Below are 19,756 nucleotides of genomic sequence, written 5' to 3' on the forward strand. Positions count from 1 at the left end.
TATATGTCAATCCCAATCTCCCAATTCATCACACCACCACACCTATCATCCCGCCGCCACTTTCCCCCCTTGGTGTCCATACGTTTGTTCTCTACATCTGTGTCTCTATTTCTGCAAAATGAGGGCATTTTATTGTAAGTTAATTAGATCTAACTAGAGTTGACTTAAAAAGGAAAAAAAAAGAAACGAAACAACAAGGAAGTGTGATGCAGGAAATAGATTATAGACTGATATTCAGACCAACTTGGTTCAAATCTCAGCCCTTATATCCCAGAGATGTGACTTCGGACAGATTACTTTACCTCTCAGATTTTCAGTTTCCTCATCTATATAGTGAGAGTACTGACATCTATATCAAACAGTTGTGTTTGATAACACACAGTAAATATATACACAGAGAAGTAAGTACATATATATGCATATATACATATACACATATACATATAATACACTTATATACTTATAAATATTTATATGTAGGTAAATTCAACATATAATACTATTAGTGTTCTAATAATATTCATTCTCTTGTATTTAACTTCCACCAGGAGATGAAAGAACAGGAAGGCTGTGGTATTTCTTGGAGATGTTTAGCCAGCCTTTTGGACCCAAACAGTCCAGAAGTAATTATGGCCCCGAGTCACAGATCAGGCTGGCAGACACTACTTTCTTCCCTGGATAATAAAACAAAACACAGGAAATTGTGGCTTGGCACTGGTTCTTAGATAAAAGGAAGGCTTGTAGGACAGACCATCTGGAGGGAGGAAGATGGGTAAGAAGCAGGGAAAGGAGATACAAGTCCAGCTGTGGATAAGGAGGCTTTTCCTCTCTGCTGCGATTCCAAGTTTTTCTTCAGTTCTATGATTGATGGTGTCTGTAGGTAACAAATAATTACAGTGTCCAGTGCAGGGTAGCCTGGTAGAAAGAAAACAGCCTTTGAAGCTCTCAGCCTTGTGCTTGAATGCCAACTTTCCCATTCCATGGGTGTGTGATCCTTGGCAGGAGAGATAGGGTCTCTGAATCACAGTCTCCTTGTCTCAAGACAAGGATAATAAAAGAATCTAGCTCCTAGGGTGTCCTGGGTATTAAATTAGTACAGGCTTCCACCAAAATCTATTACAGACAGAGTTCTCAAAGACAGGAGTTCCCCTGCATGCAGACCAAGAATAGGCACAGAGCTTCTGGAGGGGGTTCCCCAGAGGCAAGTCCAGGTTGGACGAGAATGTTCCCTCAGCCAGTTGGCCAAACACCCCAGCCCGGAGGGTCTTGAGCGAGCTACTCAAGATTTCGCTGGGTCATGAAAGTCTCTGTCCTCCTCACCCCGATTCTCACCCACATTCCTCCTGCAGGATCTCAGCTCCGCCCCCTACCACTGTTGAGCCTCTTGGCCCTGGAACCCCCAGAGCAGAATGTAAGTGTACTTCCCGTGGGGAAGCACTGCATCACAGCTGAGTACGTTCTGTGAAGTGTTTGTCCTGCCTGCTCTTGGTAAATGACCCCTCCCCTCTGTGGGCCCAAGGCCTCCTGTCCCAGTTGGCGTGCGCACGTCCCGCAGAGGCCGCTAGGGGGAGCCTAGTCCAGGAGCTCTGGGAAGTTGGACCACTCTGCTGAGGTCATCATCACAGTAGGAAATCTTGCGGTGACCCTTTGTCTGTGCCTGAAAGGACCTCACTCTAAATAGACCAGTATTCGCAGAATATATGAGAAAGGAAAACTGTCCAACGCTGAGCGAAAAAAATCAGGAAACATCCTATTATCTCTACACTCTCCCTTCACCGGCTAAGATAGTCAGCATTTTCCCCATTCATCCTTTCAAAAGTCACTTCAGAAGCTGTGTAGCGTAGTGGGAAGAACAAGGGTCAGAACTCATGGATTCAAGACTGTTTTGAACTCTCCCTGGTTATGAGAACGTGGACGTGTCTCTACTTTTCTGAACCTTTGTTTATTAATAATGTCTATTACCGTTCATTGGCTCTGTTCCCTGGGTTATGCTGCTAAAAATTACCTCATTTAATCCTCACAACAATTACATGAAGGAAGTGTTTGTTTTCCTCATTTTATAGACTAAGAAATGGAGACATAAGAAGTCACTTGCCCAAACTTTTAGGCCAGTAGAGTTGTTGAGATCTTTCTGACTCCAAAGTTTATACTGAAGCAGTTTTATCTCCAGTATACTCTCTTACTTTTCAAATGTGCCTTAGTAGTAGTAATAATAATAACAATAATAATGTCTTCATCACATATTTTGTCTTCCAGACTTTAAAGTTATTCAAATGATTATTTATATTCAAGATTATGTTCAAGGTCACAGAAAGACCCTGTGTTTCAGAATGAGTCACCTCCACAGAGGGCTGTGCGTGAGCAGGAAGAGATCTGTGGAGAGAGCTGAAACCAAGACCAGGATCCAAGCACACATAATGGCAGCAGGCTTCTCCTTCTGCCTTCTCCCCTCACTTGGCACAGGTGCTGAGGCATGTGGAATAGCCTTGTTTCTTCCCGGCCACTCCTTTGCTCCTGGGCAGGGGTCTCCAATCCTCTCCTGAAGAGTCTGATGACACAGTCCCTTTTCCTTGGCACAGCTAGGCAGGCTGGCTTTATTCTTCTTTTGAAATCTACTGCATCTCCCTCAAAACATTCCTCCCAGACATTTATCCAAACTTTTCCTCCATTCTCCTCCTCTGCTGAGCGCCCAGGGTTGCATGGCTCATAATAGCTAAAATCTGGAGCAACTTAAATGTCCATCCATAGAGGACGGATTAAATACATGATGCTACCTCCTTACATTGTTCATTAGTCACCTAAATTTTAAGTGTAGTTGAAATAAACACAACTCAAACTCCCGGAGGCCAAAATTGGGGCTTACCGGCTGATGTAACTGAAAGACACAAGGATATATGGCTTCAGGTCCAGTGGGATCCAGGTATCCAAAGAATGTTGTCAGGAGTCTGCTTCTTTTCATCTCTTGTCTCTGCTTTCTTCTTCTGCATACACTTCATGCTCAGGCAGTAGAGATAGCCAACAGCAGCTCAGGCTTTTATCCCACAGAATTCACTACCCCAAAATGTAAAGAGTATATCATGTACTAGTTGGAGCTATGGCTGCCCATTTCTTGACCAATCTTTGTGATTCAGACCAGTCCAAGTCCTAATCAAGGGATAGATATAACATGAAACTTCTAGAAGAAACATGATAAAATCCTTACAGCTTTGGAATAGGCAAAGGTTTTCTTAAACACCAAAAAAGAACTAGTCATAAAAGGAAACAAATATATAAATTAGACTTAAGCAGGGCTTCCCTGGTGGCACAGTGGTTAAGACTCCACCTGCCAATGCAGGGGACGCAGTTTCGAGCCCTGGTCCGGGAACATCCCACATGCCGCGGAACAACTAAGCCCGTGCGCCACAACTACTGAGCCTCTGCTCTAGAGCCTGCGACCCACAACTACAAGCCTGCGTGACACAACTACTAAAGCCTGTGCGCCTAGAGCCCATGCTCCGCAACAAGAGAAGCCACCGCAATGAGAAGCCCACGCACCGCCAACGAAGAGTAACCCCTGCTTGCCGCAACTAGAGAAGGGCTGCTCGTAGCAAAAAAGACCCAACGCAGCCAAAAATAAATTAATTAAATAAATAAATTAAAAATAATAATAATAAGGGGAGAGATCCCCCTTCCCTTTAAAAAAACATTAGACTTAAGCAAAGTTAAAAGCTGTTGTTTGAATGGCACTATTGGAAGTGAAAAGTCAAGATTCAGACTGAGAGAAAACAATAGCTGCCCCTTAAATTGTAAAATAATTTTGTCACTGTTAAAAATAAGTGGCATGTATCTATATGAAAAGATCTTTGGGATAGGAATTTCTGTTTTGTTTACCACTACATCTCTGTCACCTAAAATGGTGCACAATCAATATTTGTTGAGTGAATAAATGACCAAAATATATTACTAAGTTAAAAATGCTATGTGCAGATTGATCTCATTTATGTAAAAAAGTATTCTTATATATGTGTAAATGCATAGAAAAAGGATTAAAAGAGGGAAGAGAGAGGTGAGTTTTTACTTTTCACTTCTTATACTTATGTAGATGTTGGATTTTTTATTAAAATAAATAGAAAACATAAAAATCATAAGGCTATCTTATTTCAGGGCCTGGCCTTTGAGCCCTCAGGCCATGCCCTGCCTGGAGCAGAAGAGCCATACTTAGTGGTTCTGGGAATTACTCCAGACTCTGTCTTCCAAGCCTACTTCAAAATTTCACTCAAGATTGATTTTTCAAGTTTTAGTCCAATTTGTACACAACTGAGCTTCTCATTTTTGACCCAGCTCCTTCAAACTGACAAATTGACTAACTTTTAATTTGCCTTTTCTACAAGATCCTGTCTCTCTAGTCATTCCCTCAGACCATCCATTTCTGCTCATGAGTGAATGATGCTCCAACTTGTCACTGGCCCAGGTTCCCTGGACACTGTATGCTGATGCAGGAAGGTCCTCTGCAGAACAGGATGAGGAATCAACATGGCTCTCTCTTGGGGGTGAAAACTTTGCAAGATGCCTTCAAGTCACTGGAATTATGTAAAACATAAGAGCGTAAGAAAAACTACCCTATGTTTAACATGTTTACTGTTTTCACAGACTATGAGCATAACAAGGATTCTTTATTTTTCCCATTTTAAAGAAAGGGGGAAGCTGAAACTCCAAGTTTGAACAACATGCCCTAGGTCACACAGCTAGAGTGGCTCTGGCTCCAATGAAAGTCTCTTTACTGAAGTTTATTCTCTTGTGTTCAATTACACCAAGTTACTACCAGAGAATATGAGCAGATAGCAGGACACTGTTCATCCCCAAGTCTCCTCATCTAAATTCGGAAATAACAGAATTCACCTAAAGAATGAAGGAAGTTTCTGCTATAATCTTATTATTGCCCCTGCATGTCCCATCAATGACATTGCTTTGAGAGAGCCCAGGTACTAACCATCATGAGTAGATGGACATCCCATCACCTGGAAGGTATCCCAGGTTATGAAAGATTACCCAAGAGAGCTTGATTATTTCCCACTCACCCAAACCAAGAGGTGCGGTTTCTCTGGAAATATAAAGATTTCAGAACTTTCAAAAATGCTTCAAGGAAAGCGAGTCAAAATGTAAAAATGTGCCTTATAAAGAGTTTGCTCATAATGTCCTCCCATTCAATATCCTCTTGGAAAAATACCCTAACCTCAGTACAAAAGTGGCGGCTCTATACACTATGTGACCAAGTCCCTGATCACTGTTTACTGGGCCAGAAATGGACACCTGAAATGGAACTGGTCAGACCCTACCCCCTGGCTGAGGTGTTCTAAACTCAGGGAACAACTCAAGGAAGTGGGGAAGCACTGGCCTGAATATTGAAGAAAGAAGTGAAAAATCATCAGACTGATTGGTGAGACGTCCCAGGACTTTCAAAGCTAGGAGTATACCCCTGCTCAAGAGAAAGGACTTACATATACTGACATTTTAATGTCCCCTCAAGGAAATGGCCAGGTTACCTTTAATCAGTGAAGTCTACTGCAGCCTTTCCTCTTCAACCTCTCTCCCTCTCTCTCTCTCTCTCTCTCTCTCTCTCTTTCACACACACACACACACACACACACACACACACACACACACACACACACAATCTCCAAACAACATTTAGTGCCTTGTTTTTCAAATATATGTTTTTTAAAAACAAGTCTCCTTGGACATCTGGAGAAAGTTTATATTTTAACATAACAGACTGATGCAAAATGAAGAAAAAGGAGAAAGAATAGAAGAAAGGAAGAAAGAGAAAAAGACAGTAATATAGAGAAATTAGAAACAATACAGGAAATTAATGTACTTTAAAAAATTATCATATGCTCAAGAAAAAGGCAGGTGAGGTTATTGAGTAATGTGAAATTAGATAATATAACCACTCTTCTGCTGAACTGTTAAAAATTTTTTAATCTGCTCAGAGTCACTGAAGAACCCAAAAGATAGTTAAAAATTGCTGAACAAAGATGCAGGAGAAAGCAGAAATTTGGAGGTATCAGGAACTTGGGGTCCCTTTAACCTAGAGGCACTTACCAACTCCAGAAGTGTGTTAAAACACCAAAAGCTAATTTTCTCACAGTCTGGAGGCCAGAAGCCCAAAATCAGTTTCACTGGGACAAAATCAAAATGTCAGCAGGGTCACATCCCTCCAGAGGCTCTAGAAGAGAATCTGTTCGTGCCTCTTCTGCCTTCTGGAGGCTCTTGGCATTCTTGGACTAGTGGTGACATCACTCCAATCTTCAAGACCAGCCTCTTCAGATTGCTCTCTGCTCCATCTTCATATGACCTTCTCCCCTGTGTGCCAATGTCAAATCTTCCCCTGCTTCTCATAAGGATGACCCACCCATGGTGGCATTTTGGGCTTATCCAGGTAATCCAGGACAATCTTCTCATCTCAAAATCCTTAACCTAATTACATTTGCAAAACCTCATTTCCAAATAAGGTCACATTTACAGGTTTCAAGGAGTAGGACCTGACATCATTAGGGGGCCATTTTTCAGCCTTCTAAAAGGAGCATCAAAAAACCTCAAGTATCCAGTAATAAATATAATGAAAGATATGCAAGACCTCTACACTGACAACCACATAATGTAATTGAAAGAAATAACAGTAAATCTAAATAAGTGGAAGGATATACCATTTTCATGAATGGAAGATAATGTTTTAAAGATACCAATACTCTCCAAATTGATCTATAAATTGTGAGCACTCCTGATCAAAAAATAAGCCATGTTTTATTGGGAGAAATAGACAAGCTGTTTTTAAAATTTATATGAAAATGCAAAAGCTGAGAAGAGCCAAGACAAACTTGAAAAAAGAACAACATTGGAGGACTTGAACTACTAGATATCAATAAAAAGTTAAAATATAAATGAAGTTATATGACAATTGAATTCTAAAGCAGCATTTTGAAAACTTTAATGTGTGCAGGAGAAACAGGTAGGCATATCAATTATATCTTTTCTACTCCCTGTCCCCCACTTTCCAGGATAAGCACATTCACTGCAGTGAGGGCTTTTGTTTACAATATGTGGAAGAAGTGGATGTTCAGTAAATATTTGCTGAATTGACTTTCATAACCCAGTTCTCTCGGCAGTTTTTTAAATAATAAATATCACATCAACAAAAGGACGAATACCTTCCCATACATGTCCATTAGTGGTCTGGGGAAATGATAAGTGATCTTATACTAAACTTGGATATTGGATATTGGTTATTGGATGAGTCAGTTTTCTATGAAGGCTTTTTCCTGATATAATGAGCTACAGACAAAGAAGACAATGGGACCAGTTCTGTACTTCAGCTGATATCTAGGAAGCACAAGCCTTATTCAGTAATTCCCTCAGGTTAGGTGTGTATTTTACATCAGTACCTTTATCTACACAAAAGGCCCTGGGACCTCAGTCTATTGTGATTCAACAAACAGTACTAGCTAGTGATCTGAAATCAGCTGCCTATACCAATAACGGCTCCATTGGACCTTATCTTTCTATTGTTGCTCCTAAAATTAGTATTTCTTTCTGTTATAATGAAAAAATCAATCTCCATTGATTGCAAAGAGCAAACCTGATATTACAACGTGATTACTTTCAGAATAAATTGAATCCTGTATTGTCCGGTAATAATTATCATGTTAAAGAGATTTCAATTTGCAAGATAAGAAGAAATCCCATCAATTAGATAATAGCCAATAAACCAATAACCAAACTGTACCAGTACATTAAACATAATTAGCCTTAGGTTTTTAAAAAATAATTCAGAGGCAAAGTCAAGCCATTCCCTGGGAAGATGTTATGACTGCCAAGTGCAGCTACAAGTCACTCCTGTATCTGAGGCTGACAGAGGCTCAGAAGACAGCATGATGTTTAAGAACATGGTATGAGTAATGCTTTTAGGTTTATTGTTTTATTATTATATTTAATGCTTTATTGTCCTTTGTTCCCACTATAGTAAGCTAGTTTAGGCTCTTGTCACTTAACATACGTGTCAGTGCATTCAGGCTACTATGACAAAATACCTCAGACTGAATGGCTTATAAACAACAGAAATCTATTTCTCACATTTCTGAAGGCTGAATGTTTTGACCAAGGTGTCCATATGGTCAGATTCTGTGTCTGGTGAGGCCCTGCTTCCCAGTTCATACATGACCATCCTCTCCCTGTGTCCTCACAGGATGGAAGGGGACTAGGGAGCTTTGTGCAGTCTCTTTTATAAGAGCACTAACCACATTCATGATGGCTCCATCCTCATGACCTAATCATCTCCCCAAAGCCCTGCCTCCCAATACCATCACATTAGATATTAGGTTTCAACATATGAATTTGGGGGGGTGCAGGGCACAGATATCCAGTCTGTAGCAATATGTTCCCATATCCAGGCTGTGCTTCTCTCTACCCATGTCTGTTGAACACCACAATTATATTATCTAAAAAACTAGAGTCATCCTTTGCCAACCTGATATTCTTTGCATCAGTTAGGATTGGTTAGGTTATGCTAAGGCAGTGCACATCTCCACGTCCTAGTGGCTTACTGTACCAAAAGTTTATTTCTTGCTTATGCTGCATGTTCATTGATGGTTGGCAGTGGGGCTGTGCTCTTTGTACACTCTCAGATCCGGGTAGAGGAAAGCTGTAATGGGTCATGATCCCCACAGCTGAAGGAAGGAAGAGAACATGGCAAATTATACACTGACACTTAACTCTTCTGCCTAGAAGTGACATCCATGGTGGCCACTCACATTTCTTTGTCCAAGGCAAGTCACATGACTATGCCTAACTTCAAAAGGGCAGTGAAATGCTATCTTATTATGTGCTTACAGAGAGAAATGGAATATTATCAACAGCCCAAATAATTCATACTTTTATAATAGGAGAATTTAAATAAAAGAAACATGCAACCTTATGGGAAAAGTCAAGTGAGGACCACTGAAATTAAAACTTTCAACAAAGTAAATCAATTACCTCAGCACACCATTAGCATTAGTTTTTAAATACATATTAAATTAGCAATAAAGATTCTCTACAATTAATTTCCTATTATCATTCTTTTCTCTCTGGAAAATTTAAAATTTCTCTCCTCAATAGTTTCAGTACTAGCTGTATATTCATTTTGCTTGGTATGTATAATGTATGTAGAATACACAAATATACAAATTATATAAATATAAGGTATGTGAAAAGGCATTTTTCTACTATTTAATATTCAATTCAGGTGTTCTGTTTTATTTTTAACTCCTTATAACAATTGAAAATTCACGTATTCTCAGTCAGACATATTCATAGTCTAGAATAATATACACAATTTTATCTTCCACAGCTCAAAATTTATAGAAAAGATATTTGAGATAGAAAAAAATATCTGGAGTGGCTTCTTGCTATTATTTTACCTCTCTCCTCAAAACCTTTAAAATTTTCCATTATCTACCTGTTCAAATACAAATACTAATGTTTGGTATTAAATCACTAAAAAAAAAAAAAAAAGAAAGAAAGAAAAAAAAAAAGCTACACAACGAACATGGCTTTGTTCCCAAAAAACTTGATTTACAAAAAATTCTGATGCTTGGCTTTTGCAAAGATGGCTAGCTCTCTACAAAAAATTCAGAAAGTCCTCTTTCTCCTTTTAGAGTGTGGAGCTGTCACTGGGAAATGGCTGCCTAGCTCTCCTTACAGCCAGATACAGCTAGTGGAATGTAAGCAGGAGTTATTATTACTATAGTTGTTGCTATTATTTATAAAACACTTGTAAAGTGCATAATATGTGTCAGGTAGAGATAAGTGTTTGACAAACATCAACAATCCTATTGTTATGTGGAAAGGAAAGTTCTATTACTGCCCCCATTTCACAGACAAAGAAGCTAAGGGTCAGAGTAGTTGAATAATACAGAGGAATACAGCTAATAAGTCACAGAGATGAAATTCCAGCTTAAGACATCTAATTCGAGTCCATACTCTTAACCATTGCATTATGCTTCCTCTTGGGCCAGGGCCTTTAAAAAGCAAATGAGGCTTCTCTATCTACTCTGGGGCCCCAGGGGATGGCAGAGCCACACAACTGTAGGGTCCTCGGTTTCTGATTAGCCACAGGGAAGCAAGCTGCCCACTGACCACAAACTCCCACACTAGACTACCACATGAATGAAAAATAAACTTCTGTTGAGTCAAGGCACTGAAATTTTGGCTTTGTTTGTTACAGCATCTAGTGTTTGCCCTAACTGATACACATGGCAACCAAGACCCACCACAATTTGTCCGGAGTCAAAGATCTGGATTCTAGCCCCAGTACAGGCTCTGACTTAATGTGTGACCTTAAAGAAGCACTTCCCTCAAGGCTACATTGGAAAGGTAAGAGGATTAAATTGGATCAACATTTTACAATCTGTATTTCATTTTCTATCTTGAATATGTTGCTTGAATCTTCTTCAAAATAGGACTCCATGGCCAAATACGGTAGGAAAATTTTGGGTACTACATTCTCCCATTAGAGTTACGTAAATATTCACTGAATGAAGGCTTTGAGACGTCCTTCTGTAAGGGCTTTAACAATATTAATTAGATGGAGTTGACCACAGAACCTCTTAATTTTTTATTCATTGGGAGAAATTTATTAATACTTAGAGAGTAACTATAGTTAATAATACTGTATTGTATATTTGGAAGCTTCTAAGAAAGTAGATCTTAAAAGATCTCATCACAACAAAATAAATCTGTAACTATGTATGGTGATAGATATTAACTAGACTTATTGTGGTGATCATTTTTCAAATGATACAAATACTGAATCATTACACCTGAAACTAATATAATGTTATATGTCAATTACATCTCAATTAAAACAATACTTAGAGGAATACTAGTGTAGTAAGAAATGTAGTTTGGAGAATGGTGAAATAGAATTCTAAAGCTATTCAAAATTCTAAAAATGTTTTGCATCGTTCTCTACCTTACCAAATTTCCCATACACAGCTCCAATCAGATTACCTCTTTATTGCTACACGTATGCAGCATATATCTCCACTTAGAGCTGGGAACGTCGTACATTGTTTCCTGAAGCTGGAATGACCCTTCACGCCTCTAAATCACTCCGAGTCTTTCTTATATTTCAAGGCTCAACTCAACTCTGTGCCTGGTCCATGAAGACTTCACAGTGTGATCTAGCCCACACCACACTTTTCTCTTAATCAACACACATTAAACTGTGGACCTTCCATGGACATTTGAGGCTCGGACTCCCCTGAAAAACTTCTTGAAAGAAAGTGTTTGTAGGGCAAGAGATAACTAGAAGGTGAGTTCCTTGAGCTATTTTGATATGCATTGCTTGAACAAAGACAAAATTATACTGGAAACAGTCACAAACAAGAAATATGTGTATTTATTCCTTGGGGGAGAAATGGGAGAACAAACTTTGTGGTCCTTGGTCAAGAGAATCCATGAGGAGCAAATAAGGAGTGAGATGCAGTTCTAGTTGGAAATTCCAAAGATAGACTGCAAACAGGAAGAGGTTGTGTGTTGGGATTGTCTTCTAAGGTAGGTTTATGTTTAACCAGGCTGAACATGCATTGACTGTATGGGTGTGGCTATGTATTCAGTTTGCCTCCTCTACATTATGATGGCATCTCCTTTGGCATTTTGGGATATCTGATCTACCAGGATAAACACCTGGGTGCCAGTTACATTTCACGTATTGCCCCACCACAGCCCAAAATAAAGTTCTGTTTTTAATGAAGTACTGGCTGTCCAAAATACTGATATATTTGAAAGAAAAAATAAACAATTCAGACATAATAGAAGAGGAATGAATACTTTCTAACTCACTCTTTGAGGCTAGAATTACCTTGATACCAAGGCCAGACAAAGAATTCACAAGAAAGAAACTACAGAAAACTATATCCCTTATGAACATGGATGCAAAAATCCTGAACAACATACTGGCAAACCAAATCTAGCAGCATATAAAAAGGATTATACATCATGACAAAGTGAAATTTATCCCAGGAATTCAAGGGTGATTCAACATATGAAAATTAATCAATGTAATACACCATATTGATAAAATAAAGGACAAAACCACATTATCATCTCAATAGATGCAGAGAAAGCATGGAAAAATCCAACACCCTCTCATGATAAGAATTTTTAACAAAGTAGGAATAGATGGGAACTTCCTCAACCTGATTAAAGGCATCTATGAAAAACTCACAGCTAACATCATAATTAATGGGGAAAGACTGACAGATTTGTCTCTAAGGTCAGGACCAAGATCGGGTTATTTGTCTCACCACTTCTAATCAGCATTGTAGTGAAGGAGCTAATCAAGGTACAAGGCAAGAAAAGAAAAAAAAGTCATCAGATTGTTGAAACAAAATAGAGAGCCCAGAAATAAACCTTATATGGTCAATTAATTTATGGCAATAATAGACAACAGGGAAAGAATAGTCTCCTCAATAAATGGTGTTGGGAAAACTGGACAGCCACATACAGAAGAATGAAACTGGACCATGATCTTACACTATTCCCAAAAATTAACTTCCAATGAAGATTTGAATTGAAGACCTAAAACCATAAAACTCCCAGAAGAAAACAGTAAGCTCCTTGACATAGGTCTTGCAATGATTTTTTGAGTCTGAAACCAAAAGCAAAGGCAACAAAAGCAAAAATAAACAAATGAGACTAGATCAAACTAAAAAGCTTCTGCACAGCAAAGGAAACCATCAACAAAATGAAAAGGCAACCTACGGAATGGGAAAATATATTTGCAAATTATATATCTAATAAGGGGTTAATAACCAAAATATATAAAGAACTCATAAAACTCAATAGCAAAAACCCAAACAATCCAATTAAAAAATGGATAGAAGATCTGAACAGATATTTTCCCAAAGAAAACATATAGTTGGTTAACAGGTACATGAAAAGATGCTCACCATCACTAATCATTGGGGAAATGCAAATCTAAACCACAATGAGATATCACCTCACATGTGTCAGAATGGCTACTATCAAAAAAACAAGAAAGAACAAGGGAATTCTCTGGTGGTGCAGTGGTTAGGGCTCCACGCTTCCACTGCAGGGAGCACAGGTTCAATCCCTGGTCAGAGAACTAAGATCCCAAATGCCGCATGGTGTGGCCAAAAAAAGAAAGAAAGAAAGAAAGAAAGAACAAGAGTCAGCAGGGATGTGGAGAAAAGGGAACTTTTGTGCTCTGTTGATGGGAATATAAATTGATGAAGCTACTATGGAAAACAATATGAGGGTCCCTCAAAAAATTAAAAATAGAACTACCATATGATCCAGCACTTCCACTGCTGAGTATCTGAAGAAAAGGAAAACCCTAATTTGAAAAGATAATGCATCTCATGTTCATTGCAGCATTATTTACAATAATCAATACATTGAATCAATACATTGAACCTACCTTGAATTGAAAACAATCATTGATGGATGAATGGACAAAGAAAATGTGATACACACACACACACACACACACACACACACACACACACACACACACAGGAATATTATACAGCCACAAAAAATGAAATCTTGCCATTTGCGACAACATGGATAGAACTTGAGGGCATTATGCTAAGTGAAATGATTCAGGCAGAGAAAGACAAATACTATATGATCTCACTTATATGTGGAATCTAAACAAACAAACAAACAAAAACAAGCTCATAGATACAGAGATCAGATTGGTGGGTGCCAAAGGGGAGGGGTAGGAGATGGGAGAAATGGGCGAAGGGGGACAAAAGGCACAACCTTCCAGTTACAAAATAAATAAATTATGGAGATGTAATGTACAGCATGATGATATTGGGTTGGCCAAAAATTTGTTTGGTTTTTTTTCCATAAGCTCTTACAGAAAACCCAAACGAACTTTGTGGCCAACCCAGTAATTAATAATATTGTATTGCAAATTTGAAAGTTGCCTAGAGAGTAAATCTTAAAAGTTCTTATGACAAGAAAAATGTTTTCTAACTATGCATGGTGACCAATGTTAACTAGACCTTGTGGTGATCAATTCACAATGTATACAAATATTGAATCACTATGTTGTACACCTGAAACTAATATAATATTATATGTCAATTATACCTCATAACTACAACAAAATAAGTTTTTAAAGTCTATTTAATATTGTTAAGATGACAATACTCCCCCAAATTGATCTACATATTCAACACAATCTCTTTGAAAATTCCAGCTGGTATAGTTTCGGAAGCTGATCCTAACATGCATATGAAAATGCAAACAATCTTGCAAAAGTAAAACACAGTAAGAAGAATCACACTTCCTTCAAAACTTACTAAAAATTTACAGTAATCAAAACAGTGTGGTACTGACATTATAATAGACATATAGATCAACAGAATAGAATTAAAAGTCTAGAAATAAACCCATACATCTGTGGCCAATTGATTTTTGACAAAACCATTTAACGGAGAAAGAATAATTTCTTCAACAAATGGTGTGGGACAACTTAACACCCCCATGCAAAAGAATGAAGTTGGGTCCTTCCCTCACGTCATACCAAAACTAACTCAAAATGGAGCAAAGACCTAAATATCAGAGCTAAAACTGTGACACTCTTGGAAGAAAACATAAGGGTAAACCTTCATGATCTTGGAGTTATCACTAGATTCTCAGGTATTCTCAAAAGCACAAGTAACAAAAGAAAAATAGATATATTCTACTTTGTCAAAATTAAAAGATTTTAGGCATAAGAGGACACTATCAAGAAAAGAAAAGAGGAACAGAACAGGAGAAAATATTTGCAAATCATATATCTGATAAGTGTCTAACGTCTAGAATATATAAAAAATTCTTACATCTCAAAAAAAAAAGCAAATAATCCAATTAAAAAGTGGCTGAAGACACTTCCCAAATATATATACACATGAAAGATCCAGAACTGCCAAAGCAATCCTGAGGGAAAAAAAAGCTGGAGGCACAACCCTTCCTGACTTCAGACAATACTACAAAGCTACAGTAATCAAAACAGCATGGTACTGGCACAGAAACAGACAAATAGAGCAATGGAACAGAATAAAGAGCCCAAAAATAAACCCACACACCTATGGTCAATTAATCTATGACAAAGGAGGCAAAAATATACAATGGAGAAAAAGGCAGTCTCCTTAGCAAGTGGTGTTGGGAAAGCTGGACAGTTACATGTAAATCAATGAAATTAGAACATTCCCTTATACCATATACAAAAATAAACTCAAAATGGTTTAGAGACCTAAATGAAAGACATGACACCATAAAACTCCTAGAAGAGAACATAAGCAAAACATTATTGGACATAAATCATAGCAATATTTTCTTAGGTTAGCCTCCCAAATCAAAAGAAATAAGAGCAAAAATAAACAAATGGGACCTAATCAAACTTAAAATATTTTGCACAGCAAAGAAAACCATAAACAAAACAAAAAGCCTACAGAGTGGGAAAAAATATTTGCAAATGATACAACTGACAAGGGGTTAGTATCTAAAATATACAAACAATGCATAAAACTCAGTCAAAAAACCAAACAACCCTATCAAAAAATGGGCAGAAGACCTAAATAGACAGTTCTCCAAAGAAGACATACAGATGGCCAATAGGCACATGAAAAGATGCTCATCATCACTAATTATTAGAGAAATGCAAATCAAAACTACAATGAGGTATCACCTCACACCAGTCAGACTGGTTATCATCAAAAAGTCTGCAAATAATAAATGCTGGAGAGGGTGTGGAGAAAAGGGAACCCTCCAAAACTATTGGTGGGAATGTAAATTGGTGCAGCCACTATGGAAAACAGTGTGGAGATTCCATAAAAAACTAAAAATAGGCCACCATATGATCCAACAATCCCACTCTAGGCATATATCCAGAAAAGATGAAAACTCTAATATGAAAACATACATGCACTCTAATCTTCATAGCAGCACTATTTACAACAGCCCAGACATGGAAGCAACCCAAGCACTCATCAACAGATGATTAGTTTAAGAAGATGTGGTGTGTGTGTAATACACACACACACACACACACACACACACACACACACACACACGATGGAATATTAGTCACCCATAAAAAAGAATGAAATATTGCCATTTGCAGCAACATGGAATGACCTAGAGAATATCACACTAAGTGAAGTCAGACAGAGAAAGACAAATACCATATGATATCACTTACTTGAGGAATCTAAAAAATACAAATGATTCTATATACAAAATAGAAATAGACTCACAAACATAGAAAACAAACTTATGGTTACCGAACCAGGAAGGGAGGGGAGAGGGATAAATTAGGAGTATGGGATTAACAGATACAAACTAATATACGTAAAATAGATAAGCAACAAGGACCTACTGTATAGCCCAGGGAACTATATTCAATATCTTGTAATAAACTATAATGGAAAATAATCTGAAATTTTAAAATATATATATATGTATAACTGAATCACTTTACTGTACACCTGAAACTAACATAATATTGTAAATCAACTATACTTCAGTAAAAACCAAGAAAAGTTAGAAAATATTTTGAACTTGTTGAAAATAAAAACCTAATATCAAAATTTATGGTATGCAGCTAAAGTAGGGATTAAAGGGATACTTTTAAACAGCTATATCAGGAAACAATCAAGTTCTTAAAACCATTTGAATAGTATACTTACAGTTGGTGAATTTCATGGTATGAAAATTATACCTCAGTAAAGCTGTTAAAATATATATATATATACAAATCACCAACAATCACATGAACAGACATTCAACATCATTTGTCATTAGGGAAATGCAAATCAAATCCACAATGAGATACCACTTCACATGCACTAGGATGACTATCATCAAAAGACAGATAGGGGCTTCCCTGGTGGCGCAGTGGTTGCGCGTCCGCCTGCCGATACAGGGGAACCGGGTTCGCGCCCCGGTCTGGGAGGATCCCACATGCCGCGGAGCGGCTTGGCCCGTGAGCCATGGCCGCTGAGCCTGCGCGTCCGGAGCCTGTGCTCCGCAACGGGAGAGGCCACCACAGGGGGAGGCCCGCATACCACAAAAAAAAAAAAAAAAAAAAAAAAGACAGATAATAACAAGTGTTGGCAAGTATGTGGAGAAACTGGATTTCTCATTTATTGCTGTTGGGAATGTAAAATGGTGCAGCCACTTTGGAAAAACTGTTTGGCAATTCCTCAAAAAGCTAACCATAGATTTATCATATGACTCAGCAATTTTACTTCCAGGTATATACCCAAGAGAATTGAAAACATATATCCACACAGATGTACACAGATATTCATAGCAATTTTATTCAGCCAAAAAGTGTAAACCACCAAAACTTCCATCAACTGATGAATGGATAAACAAAATGTGGTCTAGCCATACAGTGGGTTATTACTGTCATAAAAAGAAATGAAATATTAATTTATGCTACAACATGAACGAACCTTGACACATAATGTTAAGTGAAAGAAACCAGACACAGAAGGTCATATCCTGTATGATTCTATTTATATAAAATGTCCAGAAAAGGAAAACCCATAGAAATATAAAGCAAAGTACTGGTTGCCAGCATCCAAGGGAGGGAGGAATGGGGAGTAACTGTTAATGAGAATGGAGATTCTCTTTGGGGCAACGAAAATACTCTGGAATTAGATAGTTATACAGTGGTGAAAGCTGCACTTCTTTGTGAATATAGTAAAAACCACTAAATTGTATACTTCTAAAGGTGAATTTCACAGGATGCACATTCTGTCTCAAAAAAAAAATCGTAGAAGACATGTTCACTTCTTGGAAAGAATCCCAGCAACATGACTTGGGACAAGGTACCTAGTCTTTTAGGACATTATTTCTTCATTTGCCAGTTAGACACAATACCATCATCTCCACAAGCTTGTGGCTAAGTCAGTATATGTGATGTTCTGAGCCCTGTGCTCTTCATCCTGTTAGTACTCTCAGTTGAATCTGAATCCTTCTTCTTTTTTTAATAGTATTGCCCTCTGTCCAATCTAGCTTCATCTAAGCCACGAGATGTTTTTCAAGTTCTTTGGTTTGGTTTGGTTTGTTATATGCCCTCTCCCTTTCTGAAAGTACTGAAAGTCCTCTCCCTAGAGAAAGTAACATTCACTGAGGACCTATTAGTGCCAGACTCTGGTGTAAAATACCATAATTTAGGCCCCCAGACAATGACCTGGGTCAGCTGTATTTATTTCTACATTAAAGAATAGACACTGAGGCCTGGCTTACAAAATTCTCTCTAAGTCACACCATTAAGAAGAGTAGGATGTTGGATTTAGATGGGCCTCAGTTCAAACCTGCCTCTCAACAAATTTGATATCTCCCATTAATTACCTAAGCCTCCTGATCTTTGGTTTCCTCATCTATAAAACAGGGACAATGGGAGAAACTTCACTGTGGAGTGGCTTTGAAAATTTAATGATACAAGAAGATGTACTTAGTACAGATCCTGAAATACAAGTTAACTATTGTTCTCTTACATTAATCTGACTGGTGGCTAAATTTGGATTAGAAGCTGTGGCATTCCAAAGCCTTCTCTCCCACTTCCCCATGTTGCCTCTTCTCTTTTCTGTACCTTCCAAACAACTTGCCCTATCAGTTGACAAGCAGACTGTGTGTTGAAATGTGAGTCAGCAGGGAGAAGGACTAAGAACAAATTATCAATAGGCATATACATCCAGTTTCCCCCAAACTTGTCACTTGTCAATCACAGAGCTTCTTTCATGGATGCACTCATGCTGCTCTCTCTCTCTCTCTCTCTCTCTCTCTCTCTCTCTCACACACACACACACACACACACACTCACACACACACACCACACACACACAGAGTTTTCTTACTTTTTCTGAGTAACCAGCCTTAACGGCTTCCTGGCCAAAGGGATACAGCTTGAGTCAGAGTTTCACTGGAACGTCCCCAGAAAGTCTCACTTCTTTGGCCTTTCACAAAAACTCCGAGCCACAATCAAAAAGCTTGCACAAGCCTCTCCACTCCCTCTGTGTCTTCTAGTAAACTGGCTTCTGGCCTCTCACAGCTACATCTGTTCTTAGTGGAATGTGCTTATCACTCTTACTCCAGGGGAATGAGTCCAACAGCCTGGTGCCCTGGTGGCTGAGAAGGCTTATACAAGCTTGTGACATGTCATCAACAAGTGGGTTGACATGGGATTTCAATTTTTAATCTTCTGGTAACTTCCATAAGACTCAGAATTCCTCCCCACATGCACCCACACTTCCAGATTCATTCTCTTTTTCTGTCTCAATCCCACTTGCTTTCCTGATCAGTCTATTAGCATCAATTGAGCATTAGCTCTCACTATGATCATTATTGTGTTGCTATTGTAGCTTACAGTAATCACTGGTCCAGCTGGACTCCCTGGTAGCTCAACAAAAGGATTTACCATTCCCCGGAGGGCGCTGTGGAGTGGCAGAGGGTTTTAGGGTTGGACACCTCTGGCTTTGAATCCAGCTTTCAATTCTGAGAGAACTTGAATATGGTTCTTCTCTTGAACCTGTATCCTCATTGGTAAAAGGTAGCTATTAGTCCCCACATCGCCAGATTTTTGGTGGGAAATAAATGAAGTGATATAATAGGCTCCATGGCAATTATTGACATTGTCATTGCTGTTGTTGCTCTCAGGATTCCAAGAACCACCTGATAGGAACATATTTCAAAGCATGCTCTCAGCGCA

At 38.4% G+C, this 19,756-nt stretch overlaps 1 long non-coding RNA gene across 1 annotated transcript in view; it reads right to left on the bottom strand.

Moving 5' to 3' along the window:
• LOC114488070 (uncharacterized) overlaps window positions 1-19,287 on the bottom strand; it is a 22,544-nt gene extending 3,257 nt beyond the window's left edge. The window contains exons 1-3 of the long non-coding RNA XR_003683769.2: window positions 18,906-19,287; window positions 16,725-16,766; window positions 8,585-8,702 (exon numbers count right to left, since the gene is read on the bottom strand). This is a non-coding gene — a long non-coding RNA (uncharacterized lncRNA). The remainder of the gene's footprint in view (window positions 1-8,584; window positions 8,703-16,724; window positions 16,767-18,905) is intronic.
• Between the last annotated feature and the right edge of the window lie 469 nt (window positions 19,288-19,756).

The sequence above is a fragment of the Physeter macrocephalus genome, chromosome 16 (assembly GCF_002837175.3).
Source record: "Physeter macrocephalus isolate SW-GA chromosome 16, ASM283717v5, whole genome shotgun sequence".
Lineage (NCBI taxonomy): Eukaryota > Metazoa > Chordata > Mammalia > Artiodactyla > Physeteridae > Physeter > Physeter macrocephalus.